Source organism: Octodon degus, unplaced genomic scaffold (genome assembly GCF_000260255.1).
Source record: "Octodon degus isolate 3935 unplaced genomic scaffold, OctDeg1.0 scaffold00054, whole genome shotgun sequence".
NCBI lineage: Eukaryota > Metazoa > Chordata > Mammalia > Rodentia > Octodontidae > Octodon > Octodon degus.
The window spans coordinates 1,841,651-1,857,390 of record NW_004524630.1 but is presented as its reverse complement, the minus strand read 5'-3'; the positions used below and the strand labels follow the sequence as shown (position 1 = coordinate 1,857,390).

The window sequence follows — 15,740 nt, the reverse complement described above, 5'->3', positions numbered from 1 at the left end:
GAATGGTTTTATGTTTCATTTATTAATATCTACTTGTGTTACATTAAAATAAAAAAGATGTAACTAAATAGACAGTGAATTTAATAAACAATACAACCAGGGAGTTTAAGAAAGATACTAGTAAAAAGTTAGCTGAGCTAAATAAAAATGCAAAAGATGAATGATCAGTTTAGTAAAGAATTAGGCTCCATGACTAGTTATCAGGAAGAAATCTTTGAGGTTAAAAATTCTATTGAAAACTTAGGCAGCAGAAGTAACCGATGCGACAACAGGATGTCATTTAATCCGTATAGAAGACAGGGCTGCAGTTAGGGACCTGTTACTCAGAGACACCTTAAAAGCAGGAAACATGAGCAAATGGATTTGATGGCTGCTGGACAGCACGAAGAAGACTAACCTAACATTAATTGGAATTGCTGAAAAATTAGAATATGGCACAAATAGCCTGGAAAGCTGTTTGCAGAAATAATTGCAGAAACTTTCCAAATATAGAGAATTAAACATAGAGTGAGACATACAGAACCCCAAAAAGCCACGATCACAAAAGAACTTCTGCATCGGTACATATCCCAGAAGTGCATCTCGGGGACATAGTCACAAAAACGGAGCAAAGCAAGGAATCACTTTAAAGATAAATCAATTAGAATTACAATAGACTTCTCGAACTATACAGGCCAGGAGAGCTTGGGTTGGTGTTTCAAACTCTAAAGGAAAATAACTTTCAATCAAGACCTATATATCCTGTCAAACTATCCTTCAAAATCGGTAGAGAAAGAAGGTATTTCCATGACAAGTTGGACCTTAAGAAATTCATGAGCACCGAACCATCACTACAAAATTCTCTCAAAGACAGCTTATAAGGAGACTACGAAGCCAGCCATGCTAGGAGTCTAATGCAATGAGGGCATAAGCCAGGGTGAGAAGTAGCAGGAAATAAAAGGAAAATCAGCAACAGAAAAATCATGTAATAAGGACAATAAGTCAATAGATTTTGGTAGTAATCCCTGAGGTGAATCATCTCAGTGTCCCATTCAGGAGGCACAGATGGATAGACCTGCAAATAGACCTAGACCTACCGCCCAGTGCTATGCTACAGAGAAGAAATCCATTTAATGCAGATAGAAATTCACAGACTAAAAATCAAAGGTTGGAAACAGTATTCCAGGCAATGGGAACCAGAAAAAAAGGCAGAAGTGCCTGTCCTGTTTTCAGACCAAGCAGACTTCAAGACAAATTGAAGAGCTGAGGAAGGTCGCTCCACAGGGGCTATGGAGCAATTCAAAAGGAAGAGATAGCAGTTCTATGCACGTGCGCGAAACACTGGAATGCCCGACTTCGCAAACAAGCAAGCTGCTCGACGCACAAGATCAGACAGACATCGGCACCATGTTTGCTATTTCAGCTCTCTGTGGATGGTAGAAGGGTAAACAGACGCACATGGGAGACAAAGGAACTTCTGCTTAGTAACACGCCACTCTCCAGGTGCCTAATGCAGCCAAGAAGAGCTGTGTTAATTCCTCTTAAGAGCCTGACCAACTTTCAGCACAGCTACCTCCCCCGACCCTTTGCTTCTTCATTTTAAGACAGTCTGGGCTCAAACTTGCCATCTTTGTGCCTCAGCCCCCAGAGTGCTGGGATCACAGGCAGATGTCGTGGTGCCCAGCTAATCTCTCTTCTCTGAGTTACGCAAAGCCAGGATTTCCATTATTCCAAACGCAAATAGATTAGCATTGTTGTCCTTATCCCATCGGATCTTTACTTTTGTCAGTTATCGTTCAGCAAAAATTTATGCATTTATTTTTCACTCTTGCTTCACCGCTATTCTTTACTAATTCAAATGCAATTTTTACTTAACTGAGACAATATTTGAAGCCTCTTTAATGTCTTCTCCAAAGCTCTCAGTTAATTTGGCCCTTGAGAAAGGAAGCTCTTCATAGGAAAAGGTCAGAGTATTTTTTTTCCCTTGGCGCTGGTTCTCATTATTAAATGAAAGTATTTATCTATGTTTACAACCTGCAAAAAAACTTGCCTGCTGTAGTCATTATCAAAGCTTCAGCTGTGAGCCACTGGGATATCCTGGCGGGGAACTGGTTATCTCAGGAAAGCACAACCATACTGCTGCAGAGTATTTTAATGCATTAATACGCACACTAAAGGAAGGTAACGAAATGGAAGTCATCGCTCCCATAAGCACAGACAGGCCCGGACGCATTACTCTGCCTGATGGTGTGCGTTTTGCTCCTCCACACAGGTAACCTTTTCTGTCCTCTGTAGGGAGCTGAAGCCAAGCCTTAACTCTTGCTAGCAAGTGCTCTCCACTCAGGTGTTCATGTGACTTTTGTAATGAGGATCCTCGTCACACTGTTCTCTGAATAATCCTGCTGACTGGTAGGCCACAGTTCCTTGGAGAAGTTTTCATTTGGGTCCGCTCACTCCGTGGTCGCCTTTCCTCTGGTTCCGTCTGTCAGCTCTTGCCAACGTCCCCTCCACAGTCTGCATGCAGTGGTGTGGGCAGCACCATGGCGGGCACCGGTGGGGACTTGGTGCCACCCGGGCAGCACGCACAAGCCGTGCACAGGACCTTGCTTCCCCCAGACCTGGGAGCTCAGTGCTGCGTTTCCCAGCACCAAGCCGCCAGCCTCTCCCCGGGCTGCACAGCTCTGCAGAAGCTCTAGCTGCTGCGAGGCCCGAGGGCTGGCGAGGACCTGTCTACACACTCTGTAAACGTGCTCTTCAAGTCAGAGTTGTTTCACTTCCTGCAGGGAGGGACCGTGAAGGTGATGTTATTGCTGCATTCTCCAACTGCTTCTTGCAGAACTTTCTGTCATGATGAAAATAGTGAAACACCCTTACAGCAAGTTACGCATCACCTTTTCTCACCGCGTGACTTTGGGATGCCATTTGCTCGCTCAGGGGACTCGTCTCTGTCGCTGTCTGCTTAGCTCTCAAGCCTGCACTTCTCCAATCGCCATGGCTGTGTAAGCCGCAAAGGCCAGCCTTCTACGCAGTCATCAGTTTTACTGCAATTGCTTTCATTATCAGTTACCACCAAAGATGGCAGTGTAGCCTCACCAATCACAGGAAAGAGACGGCAGGGAGGATTCCCCCAAGCCCTACCCTTGGAGTCTCCTGTCACCAGGCTCCACACACAGAGGGGCACTCAGGTCCTAGACACGCTCCCCCCACGCTCCCCAGGAGCCTCCCTCAGCTCGTGCCCTGCGTCCTCATGACTTCATTTCTGTCTTCTCTACCTCTACCTTATGGCAAACAGAGGAACTCGCCCTCTTCACTGCTCCTCTGAATCATAGCTGCGTCCTTCACTGGCCCAGAATTTCCTGAGAACAGGTCTTGGATCTTACTCCTCATGGTGATGACGGTGTTTGGCACACCGCTTTCATCAGGGCTCCAGGGAATGCATGAGCCAGTGAGTAAACCAGTAGAACCCCTGCTCCTCCTGACCAGGTCGGTAGCCAGAAGCGCCTCGCTGTTGGTCGGATCCCTAAGTCCTTAGTCGATGTGAACAAACCTTCGTAGAACATTTCCTTTTAGAAAACTCCGCATCCTTACCCTTGCTGCTAGTAATCCAATGGTTCCTTACACTGTGTCCCTCATATAATTTTTAGTCTTAAAGTGGTATATGGTTTAGATCTAGGATGTTCCCCCACATGGCATGTGTGTAAAGGCAAGGTCTGGGGGTGTCATCACAGCACGGGAACACTGTACTCCCGGGGATGCCCCCATTGATAAACTCACGATTATGTGTGCAGTTGGGTGAGGGGGGCTGGGAGTGTGTCTTGGAGGCGCTCGTCCTCTCTCTGGTCCTGCCTTCCTCTTTGCCCCTGGCTCCCATGAGATGAAGCACCGTCTTGCACGGCATCATCTGTGCTTCTGACCAGCTGACAAGCTCACACGGAAGCCAGGAGGCCGCTGGCCGTCCCACCAGGTGCAGGTGTCAGGTGTCTGGTCTCAGCAGTGGGAAAGCTGCCCAAGACATGTAGCATCTCCAGCTGCAAAAGTAAGGTAGTTCGCTGGTCTGCATCTCTGTTTGCTCAAGTCTCTGAAAGCATCTATTACTTTCATAATGGAAAGGTGCCAACTTAGAAAAAATTAACTATTAAATATAGGTACACTGGCTTTCGCAAGGGCTAATAACTCCCTTGTTGGTCAGCAGGCTGTGCCTGTTGTCTTGGCATCTGTCACAGGCTAGGAATTCTTGAGCTCACTAAAAGCATCTTTTATCATCTGAAATTTGTTCACTCACTCACTCACGCATGCATTTCCTTTCTCCAGTGGTGTTGAGTACTAACTACTCAGAATTGCTTTGGAAATTTAGACACATTAGGGAACAAAGGAGAAGAAACTTCTGTCCTCAGGACATTTACATCGTAGAAGAAGAAAGACAGATAAAGAGTAAAATGAATAAGCGAAGATGATATTGTAGTGGGCCAATTAAATCACAGAGGAAAACAAAATGCAAATGATAGTCAAGGAAAGTCTCTTGAAAAATGGCACATTTCAGAAGAAGCCGAAGTTGTTAAACAAAAAAGTCCTGGGTTCTCTTAGGATGAGCTTAGCACAGGGGTACAAGACAGCTCAGACAACTGTACCACTAGCTTCTGCCAGTTCACTGAGAAGGACAGTTAATGCTCAATTGTTTAATCCTTTTTGCATGCCTGTACCTAGTAATCTCAGCAACTACTTTGAAGATAACAGTAGGCAACATAACAACCATTGTTAATTTCCTATCATTGTTTTGAAATTCTGTATCATTTTGTGTTTTAAAATTTTTGTCCTCTTTTAAAAAAAAAATAGATGGATCAATGAAAAGCATGAGCCTTCCAGGCAGAACCCGGGCTTTCCTTCACTTCAGCAGGCTTATTCTGACTGCAGTATGGACCTTGGGCGGGGCCAGCACAGAGAAACAAGTCAGCAGTCTCAGAGCAGATTTAGTGGGAAGCAGTGGCTCAGAGCGGGCTGGGAGCCGGCAGTGTTGGGGTGCAGTTTGACTCTGGATGGGTTTGAAAGGTAGCGGGAGAGCATCGCTTGGAAAACTGAATGTAGGAAGGCAGAATGCAGAATCAAAGGTTACTCCCAAGGTTTAGGCCTGAGCAATTTGGGTTCTACTAACCAAGGAGCAAAATATTGCAGCAAGGGTAGATGTGGGGAGAGGCAGGGGACAGAAGAAATTGGGGAGCAGAGCGTAGAAGCAGATGTCTGAAAAGCTTACTGGGCCGGCAGCAGAGTGACTGTGAGTGGGATGCCTTAGGATTTGTCTGTCTTGCAGTCAAAACTCTCCCGACTCAGGCGACGATGGGCCGGGCACCAGTTCTGCCCGCCCGAGGCTCAGCTGGGCAGCGGTATGCCTGCTGATGTTTTGTGATGAACTTTTCCTTCCGGGAGTGAATCTTGTCTGGCTCCCAGGCCTTAAGAGTCAAAGCCCTTATGACTTTGCTAAAGCTACTTTAAAATATTTATCAAGTCAGCATCTGGGTATCACAGGGCTTCAGAACGGTAGCAGCTCAGGTGCAAACAAGTGTGTGTAAGCATCACCCCAGGGCAGATTTGATGCCTTGCAGAGCAGGGCTGCACGTCGAGGTAATCACCGAATGTGGAAAGCCTAAGGAGCCGCAGACCTCGCAGAAACACTAGCTTTATTCCTCTTAGCCAATTTGCTATGTTGAGTTTAATTTTAACCACCTTTGAAATGCAGTTGTCTTAACACCCCACTTGGTTCCGGGCTTCTGTTTTGCTTTCTGCTTTGAACATTACACTTGCGCCTCAAGGCAGTAGGGCCGGCCTCTGCCCTGATGCCACTGCCAGGAGGGCCCATGCGTGTCACGTGTTTCATGCATTCAGTGCAGGTGGCAGGCTCTGCTGGAGGAGCGACAATGTCACAGCAAAGTTAGAGGAGGCCAAGGGGCGGTTGTTAGCTGTGGAAAGTTGTCTGTGGGAAGAAAGCTCAGATTTGTCTCTGATGAATTGTTTCCCGCCTTAAAATTCACTAAAGGAGAAGTCGTCTTTTGAAATGTCACAGAGTGCCAGCCGTGCTAGCTCAGTGTCATCAGGAGCTTCTAGGACTTGGTGCTGGGGGGTGTCAGCATCTTCCCCCACTCCTTCATTCTACCCATCAGAAATTGCTGTTAGAGGATAAATGATTTTCTATTACTGCAATAAGAAATGAGCTCAGACTCAGTGACTTAAACCAACACACACTTGCTACTTCACAGTTCTTTAGTTTTGGGAATCTGAATTGGGTCTCCTTGGGCCAAAACCAAGAGTTGGCAGAACCAAGCCCATTCAAGGGGGCCTCAGGGAGAAGTTTCCTTCCTGTTATGGATTGACTTCAACTCCCCTAAAACGATGGGAAACCTTAAGTTTGTACTTGTTACCTCGGATCTGGGTTTACTCAGGACTAGGATGTTTGTAGATCAAGATCATGTGGGTTGGTAGGACGGCCTTCACCCAGAACGACTCTGCCATAACGAGAGGAGAACGCCAGGCGCACACAGGCGCACTGGGGTCCTTCTTCCAGGCGGGTCTCTTTGCAGCCACAGCTAGGAGAGGTTCTCCAGTGTCAGAAATTCATGTGGCTGGATTGGGACCATCTTTGGCCTCACTGAGGATAAGCTGTGTATATCAGGTCCCTTAATTAATCCCATCTGCAAATCCCCTTTGGTCCAGTCTGTATTCAGAAATGCTCAGGGTTGGGCCGCAGGCATTAATCTACTACCGCAGAAGGATAGCCGTCGTTGAAATTTCAGTGAAATGTATTAAAAGATATTTTTCTTGGAAGAATTTAATAAAAAGAAGAGTCATCGACTCCTGAAGGCTTGTACTGAGGGGATGGAAAAGCCGTGCTGATGAGGACAGGCGGCCCCGTGGCATGACTGGCAGAAGGCACCGCGAAGAGCGAACGTTGAGATGCAGCGTGGAAACAGCGAAGCTCCAGGAAAACCCTGGGCTTAGTCCACGGCCTGCCAGGTAGCCCAGTGCGAGCTCACTGGAAGAGCTCTGCGTCAGTGACGCTGTCGCCACCTTCTCCTGTTTGTAGTGGTGGACTATCAGGTGACAACCCTGGGGCACAGTTGCTGCCATCTGGAGCTACAGCAGGATGCGAAATGCAAGAAATGGACACTCTTATGAAGAATGCTTTGGATGTGAGACGTCAGATGAGCCCCCCGTGACCGACACGGCTCTCTAGTAGCCAGAGGACTCAAAGCCCCAAGGCCAAGGGGAGCCGCAAGAAAAGGAGGGACACAGAGCTACAGCCTTCTCTTGCACAGCTTTCTTTACAGTCTGTGATGGCGCTGAGGCCTACGCTAGGAAAGCTAGGGCAGAAGCGAGATGGAGAAGTACAGCCGCTGAACAGCTGCTGCGGCCAAGTGTGGTCCTAATGCTTTAGTCCCGCGGGGCACTTCGCCCTTGTGGGAGAGAGCGGCGCCCACCACCAGCTGCAGGGCAGGAGGCCAAGTCCCCAGGTGGTCAGTGCACCCCACTGGGTGGATCATCCAGGGCAGTCTCACCATCTGAAGATTAAAAGCCACATAGAAGATGGTCCCAAAGAACTACCCACTCTTCTCAAGCTGGCCGTGACTTTACTACATAGGAATGCAGGAGTAAACTGCTGATAGTTATTCTTTGGTATCAAGTACTTTTAAAGAATATAATGTCCATATAAATGGTGACACAGTCTCATATTCAGTATTTATGTAACGTTCCTGAGATTAGACAAAATCTCCCACAATGCAAGGAATAGTACACAAAGCATTCGTCCTGAGCAAGACAACTTTTAAGGAGAATGTGGATATTCTTCTGAGGAACCAACATTTTTCCTGTTCCTTTCCTGATTAAAAGGAAAACATTTAAGTTCAGATAAGACTGAGTATAAGGCAGTGGAAATGTACCCAATTAAAATTCTGTTGCACCAATTCTATTTCCTCGGTCTGATACAACACAAAGCATTAAAATTTGGAGTGAACTATACATCTTCCTGCAGGTAGTGTTCTATCTTCTCTTATAGGTAAGGTAATTCTTTGCTTAAGAAGCAATTTGTTTCTGTAATTGATTGACCACAGTCTTAAAAGCATTTGAATCTGGACCATTTAATAAACTCTGCAAAGGTTTATTCATCTTAGCTGAGAAGTGGCTGTTCTCCATTATGCATTTTTAATGAAGTAGTCTTGTCTTTAAGATATTCTGGATGTCTCCCAGGAATAAAACTTCTGAACTTCTCTGGCCACACTGTGCATTTTGGAGGCCAGCTCCAGCACCCTCCTTCCTCTCTGTTTCAGTGCCCACCCTGTTCCACCCGTGCTGTGCACAGGCCTGTCACTCTGCCCACCAAAACCACTTCTAAAGCACTTGCATGGCAAGCACAAGGGCCTGAGTTCAATCCCGGTTCCACAAAAAAGAAAGAAAGAAAGAAAAAAAGAAAGAAAGAAAGAAAGAAAGAAAGAAAGAAAGAAAGAAAGACTTCTTTACACAGGCAGTCTTCTGGGGCTCTACTCAGAGTGGCTTTTGCATCATAAGGCCTGTGCTTGCTCATCTCCATAGGCTGCTCCTTTCCAGCATGCACACAGCCCCTGACCCCATGTCACCAGCTGTCCTCCATCAGGGACAACACCACCCTCTCTCACCTGAACAGTCACAGCCTCCTTCTTCTCCATCCTCCCTCTCCCCATTACTCTCTCTGGTTATCCCCACCCAGATTCCACAGCTGCTGTCCATAGTAGAGCTCCAGGTGATCTGTGCAGCCTTCTCTTTGGCCTATCATCACTCCCAGAGTACTTTCCCTCAACAAAATGATTAGAGAATCACAATAGATATCGTATTTTGTACCATAATCCTAGAAAAACAACCAAAATTTACTCAGAAAGGACATGCTCTCTTACAAAACAGAAACACAGGTAATAAATACCATGAAACTTTCTTTTGAATGAACTAAAAGGAGCTGCGGTATAAGTGCAACAGGTATGACAATGAAGAGCAGGTGAGGATGAGCAGAAAGGAGCTGTTCTGCATGGATGGGGACTAGTGAACTGGAAATCAGTGTGGAAAAGAGAGAGTTCATTTTCCCCGGCCATTTCCTCCTGGAAGTATCTTCCAACAGAGGAACAGCTTGTAAATGGGTAGAAACCTCAGACACCCTGTGGAGACGCCATAGATGGTGGAGAGAAATCATGACCAGGAGCGGCAGGCAGGGGCTGGTGACATCCGGCTCTCCGTGACAGCCTTAGCTTCTCCCTCTTTCACTTGAAAATGTCCTTTACTCCCAGTTTGTGATTTGTGTTCATGATGTAGTTGACAGGAAAGAGTGACATGGGGTCAAACCACTTGAGAAGCATGCTCTGAGCATGCCTACCCTTAGCGAGCGAGGCCTGAGCCCCAGCCCAGCCATGTTGACCTCCTGGCTCCAACGCCTACAGAGCAGGGCTGGTCATTTCTAGAGTGGTGTTTGTGCCTCCTGCTCATAGCAGCACTGTTCTTCAGTGTCACATTTTGGGGCTTTTGCAAGGCAAACAACATATTACAGGACATATTTTATAATAGTAATTTAAAATGAATCACTCAAGAATCATATACAATGAATGCAGAAAATCTATCCATGCACTAAACACCACAGACTTCAGCTGAGGGCCTGGATCTTCATACCCTGCGTGAGTCCAGCTGAAGACCTAGCACTCATAATAATGCCTTCCACAAGCCCAACTGGTGGCCTGGAGCCCACAACAGTGTCTCATGCAGGCCCGCTTCATGGATTGATGCTAGGAAAGCCCAAAGGACAGTGGTGGAAGCTAGGAAGCCTGTGCCAGCAGGATGAAGGATCTGTTCTAGCAGGCTGAGGGGTCTGCACTGGGGCCAGGAAGTGATGCTCAGGGTAAGCACTGAAATGGGTTAAAATCAATGTGGCTCTTGTTGTTTTTCTGTTGGGCAAAGCTGGCAGGGACCTCTGGCTCTTTGAGTGTCACATCCTGGCTCAAATGCAGATCCTTCAGCCTGCTAGTGTTGTACACAGCTGGTGTGTTTCTGCCCTAACTGTATCTTGTAACAGGCCCCATCTGGGGCAAGTTCTGCTTATTGCTAAAAACTGTGAAAACCTCCTAGTCATAAACAGCTTGCAGCTGTGTCAATAAGGCTTCCTATAAAGGACTGAGCTCAACTCTGCAGGGCTGGTTAGCGCCTCCCTGCGTTGAGTGCAGCTGGCTAGTCGCCAAACCGGCTAAGGAGGACAGCTGGTTAGCACCTACCTGCATGGAGTGCAGCTGGCTAGCCTCCTGACTGGCTAATAAAGGCTCACTACATTCTAATCTGTTCTGGTCTCGGTCTCCATTCAGTTTGAACCCAGTACAAGCACAACCCCCCCAATCAAGTACCACAGCCGCCTTCAGCACAGTGAGGTCCCAAGCTCCTTGGCAATGAGGAAAGTCGAGTTCCCATCAGAAAAGCCACTGCAACAAGCTTCATGAAGCTGAGCAGTGCCCCACTTTCCCCTCAGGAGCCAGGAAGAAGTGCTCAAGATGAAGGCCAAAGCTCCTCCAGAGTTCACTGGGCAAGCCAGCATGACAAGGTCCTCCAGCAGAACAGCCCAAGAGAACGAGCAGCCTCCACCAGCTCCAACAGCTTCTCCAAACAGCATCCCTGAAGCATTCTGACAGCTTCTCTTGTTCTGCCTTTTATGTAGTTAGCAACAACCCTCAGGCAGGCCTCCTGCCCCCAGCACATGCTAGTTTAATTGAGCTGGGTGTAAGAAGTGGACTACCAGTTAGAAATCCACTACATTGGTCCACATTGAGCTGGCCACCCGGAGCAGCATAGAAGCAGGAAGACCAGGCCCCTGCCACCGGGAGAATACACCCCCTTTTTGTTCCTCCTTAAGGGGTAGGGGGTGGGGCAGAGGTACCCGCTTTCTGCCCCAGGTAGGTGAGGCTCTGATAGACCTTCTTGGCCGGCCATGGCTAGGTACACCACAAGCACCAGCAGTGAGGGCCGGCTAGCCCCATGCTCTTGTTGGCTTCTCACTCCTTCTCCACCTTGTCCTTGGCTGTGTCATAAGAGAAGATACCCAGAGAGTCAGAAATTCAAGAGTTACTCTGAAAGGTTTGTTTCAGTCAGCCAAAAGGCTGCAGTCAAGTATTTACAAGGACGTGTTCATCTGAAGCTTTGACTGGAGATGCAGAAGCCACTTTCAAAGTGACTCAGACCTGTTTGATGAAATGGCAAACACCATTCACCACGTGGGCCTCTCCACAGGGCTACTTGAATGTCCCCAAATGCAGCTGACTTACTTGGGAGCAAGAGATTAATCAAGCAGACCAAAGCAAGCGACACAATGCCTTGTACGACTAAGTCTTTGAATCCACATCTCATCTCTGCTGCATTCAGTACCAGCCTGAACTGGACTTGAGCTGGGGATTACCGGAGGGCATCAGTGCTGTGGAAGCAAGGGTCACTGTGGCCATCACTTGCAGATGGGCTGCCACAAACTGTAGGATTTCCACCACAGAGAACGGTGTGCCATCCTGAAGGTGTGAAACACAGAAACTCTCAGCTGCTTTTTCAGTAATATGTCGTTGCTCACAATGTTCTTTCTTAACTTTAGGCCGGACGTCTCCTGATAGTTCTAGACAAAAAAAATCTTCTCAATACATTTGCTTACAGGTCTGTGAAAATATGAATTTTCACCATGCCTATGACAGTACCTATGACAAAATCATCTTAGTTACAACAAACCATTTGAGGGTAAAAGGACAGAGGATAGGGCAAGGCATTTGCTCTCTCGTTTATTGAATAAATAGTAGACCAAGTTATATTTATGATTAGTGTACATAATGAAGCACATGTCAAAAATTATTTTATAGTTTAGTATTTATGCTAATTGCTACTAAAACTTTGTTATTTGGACTTATTTCCCTTTTCCTAACCTATTTTTGGAACATAAAATAATGGGCACATAATTTATGTAGAAAATAAAACACAGTCACAGAGTGACTAGACTCTGAAAGAAGTTAGCAAAGCTAATTAAACAAACGAATTAATTAGTTAGTTAAAGAAGTAAGAATTATGGCTGATCTTAAGACAAATCTTAAGGTAGCCAGGCCTCAAGATAAAGATGCGACCGCTGGGTCTACATGCCTCCCTAAGCGTCAGTCCCTAACTTGGAATTCTGCTTTCAGCGGTGTCCTCTGGCCTAGCACAGAGCAGGTAGGCGTGGGTTAGCCCAGCGGTGACCAGAGCATCAGAGCCACCCCTTCTCCGGGTGCCGGTGCTGCGGGACCCACTTCTTAGCCAGTTGTTAGCTAAGCAACCATACTTGTAATCCTATAGGTTGGCAGTGGTTTGACCCACATTGTACCCACATCGTGGGCACATTACTTCTGATAAAGGGCCTCAGTGGCTAGCCACTTCCAAAATCCTCCTTCCTCTGAGGACCATCGAGCTGTAGCCTTCCTTCACTGTCCAGTCCTCCTGGGCTCCAGCTCTGAGGCCTCCGTCTCAGGCAGGCTAAGTAGAAGTCCTGAACTGATAGTTTATCAGTGTTTGATCCTTTGTTTCTGCTTCACTGCTTGCTCTTAATACCCCTTTGGAGATTTATCATCTTTTGTGTTGGGAAAATTCAACTCCTCTCTACTAGGATTTAAAATATATGATAAGTCGTTGTCCACCGTAGGTATCTTACTGTGCTGCCAAGCATGAGGAGAAGTCTTCCCCCATCCCAGGGAATCCCCGCAGCTCTTCGCTGTCCTGCCTCCACCCGCCCTGTCCCTTCCTGGCTTCTGGGAACCACTGTTCTACTCTCTGCTCACAAGGTCAGCTTTGGCAGCACACACACGTGATAGAGTGTTGCAGCACTTGCCTGTCGGCATCTAGTTTCTTTCATTAACACAGCATCAGCTAGATGATGGAGGAGATCCGGGGTCTTTTCTGCCTGCCATTCCCCTACTAACTAGCTCATTGTGAGTATCTGCCTCAGAAAGATCCTGCTCAAAGTAGCGTAAGTCCCCACTAGCAGAACCACCTCACCTGCTGTGGTTACATCTTAATAAACATCTTAATAAACAATGGGCACCACTGCACTTGCTAGCCAACATCTTCCTCTCCTTCAAAGCAAGAAGGGCTGTGGCCAGGTTGTCTGCTCTTGTTCACTTAAGACTCAGTGCCTGCCAAGTTCCTATTAAAAACTGAGCTGAAACTTTTGAAAGTGAATGAGGAGTAATGCCTGTCCTCAGGGGCCATCCTGGAGGAAATTCTTACAAGATCTTTTTTTTCCAAAAAATGCAAATGTCAAGATTGATTTCAGTTTTCCTATGAATTTGCAAAGTCTTTGTATCTTGCTAAACAAACAGTGTTTTAAAATGTAGGACCAAATCTGATGGGTTTTCATACAAAAAGTAAGCTGCAGTATAGCACCAAAGAGCTTATAGTGAGAACATGAGGGTCGGCGAGATAGCTCATAATAAGTGCTTGACTGGCAAGCACAAGGGCCTGAGTTCAATCCTCAGTTCCACAAAACCAAAGAGAGAGAGAGAGAGAGAGAGAGAGAGAGAGAGAGTGAGAGAGAGAGAGAGAGAACATGAAATATTTAACAGACACTAAACATAAGTCAGTATTGGGGATTTACAGCTTTATGAAATAGAACTAATACTTTTTAAAATAAGAAAAAAGGGTGCTAAATTTAGCAGCACATATGCTAAAATTGGAATGACACAGAGAAGACTAGCATGGCCCCTGCACAAGGATGACATGCAAATTCATGAAGCATTCCATATTTTTTAAACTCAAACTTAAAAGACCTGCACCCGAATTTCAGTAGGTGCTAAGGTTATAACTGCAACAAAACTCTACACCAAAGCTGAGAGGTCATTGCTATACGAAATGACGAAGAGAAGGAGAAAAATTTAATCTCAGGCCTTGAGCCAACCCAGAACAAGTACAGAGTACACTAGCTCAGCTGAAATGTATGAATTGTTAGTGTTGGAAGTAAAGAAACAACAGCAGAAAGGTATAGAGGAACTTAGAGAAGAATTAATTTCTGAAATAAAAAAAGAAATCTCTGAATTCATAGCACCTGAAGTAAAGAATCAAATGCAGAAAAATATCGAGGAAACCCAATCTGAAAAAAACTCTGCAGTAAGAGAATTAATAACTGCTTTTAAAGAAGACATTGATTTAAAAAAAAAAAAGGGAGATTACAAAAATGATGGATTCCTTGAACGAGCAATACAGGAAAGTAAAAGATTGCATGCATCAGAATCAAAGAGATATACAGGAAATTAAAATCTCAATCACAAGCCTGCAAAACTGTTTGAGTCAAAGTAAAGACAGAGTTTCAGAACTTAAAGATGCTGGTGCAGCTAGTGAAAAGGTAAGAAAGGATCTCTTAAAAACAATTTAGGATGCAGGAATAAATAATCCATCACCTGCAAGATGATGCAAAGATGAACAATATGAGATGAGTAGGCACCAATGAGAAAGAAGGAGTCAATACAAATGACATTAAAAAAATAGGGGCAGAAGTAATAGCAGAAAACTTCCCAAATATGAGGAAACAATCTGACATTCAGGTAACTGAAGAATACAGAATGCCAAATAATTTCAAGCCAATTAAAAACACACTGAGACATATAACAGTCAAGACCCCAGAAATCCAACACAAGAATAATATACTGAAAGCTGCTAGAGAAAAGAAGCCGATCACATTCAAAGGAAAACCCATCAGAATTACAGCCAACTTCTCTTCACAAACCATGAAGGCAAGAAGAGCATGGAGCAGAGTACTTCAAGTCCTCTATGAAAACAAATTTCAGCCCAGACTACTATATTCTGCAAAACTCTGTTTCAAGTTTGATGAAGAAGTGAAATACTTCCATGACAAATAACAACTAAAGAATTTCATGATGACAAAGCCAACCCTACACAGACTACTGAAAGATGTTCTAGAAGGGGACCAAAATGATCAGAACTCCACAAATGCAAACAGAAGGAACCCAATAAATATGGCAAACAATTAAACACAGGGAAAAAATGAGTAAACAACAGCAGGTAAATAACATGTCAATCATAAGTCAACACATCTCAATGAAAATGGACTCAATTCACCAATTAAAAGAAACAGACAGGCACAGTAGATTAGAAAACACAATCCAACAATATGCTGTACACAAAAAACACACTTAACTCATAAAGAAATTCATACGCTGAAAGTAAAAGGATAGAAAACAATACTACATGCCCCAGCTCCTCAGAAAAAAGCAGGGGTAGCAATCTTGTTCTCAAACAGTCTCAACTTCAAACAAAGAATGATCAAGAAGAATAAAGAAGGCCGCTATATACTGCTTAAGGAAAAATTCAACGGGAAGAATTAACACTCATAAATATCTGTGCACTAAACATGGGAGCACCCAACTATATAAGACAAATCTTAATGGACGTGAAAAATCTAATATCCAATACCACAATCTTAACAGGCGACCTTAACACACGCTTATTCCAAAAAGATAGGTCAACCAGAAAAAAAACTTAGCAAAGAAGTGGCAGAACTGACCAGAGCTTGGAAGAAATGGACGTGAGGGACATATACAGAGTGTTCCACTCAAACACAGCTGACTACACATATTTCTCAGCTGCACATAGGTCATTTTTAAAAATAGATCACATACTAGTCCATAGGTCATGCTTAAGTATATGCAAGAAAACAGAAATTATCCCATGCATATTATCAACACAGAGCCCAAAGACAGGAA

The 15,740-nt window shown here is 45.3% G+C and overlaps 1 non-coding gene across 1 annotated transcript; it reads left to right on the top strand.

The window, feature by feature from the left end:
* The first annotated feature begins 13,663 nt into the window (after positions 1–13,663).
* Positions 13,664–13,770, top strand: LOC111817314. The gene has a single exon (XR_002821551.1). It is a non-coding gene; the product is annotated as a U6 spliceosomal RNA (small nuclear RNA).
* Positions 13,771–15,740: the final 1,970 nt, after the last annotated feature.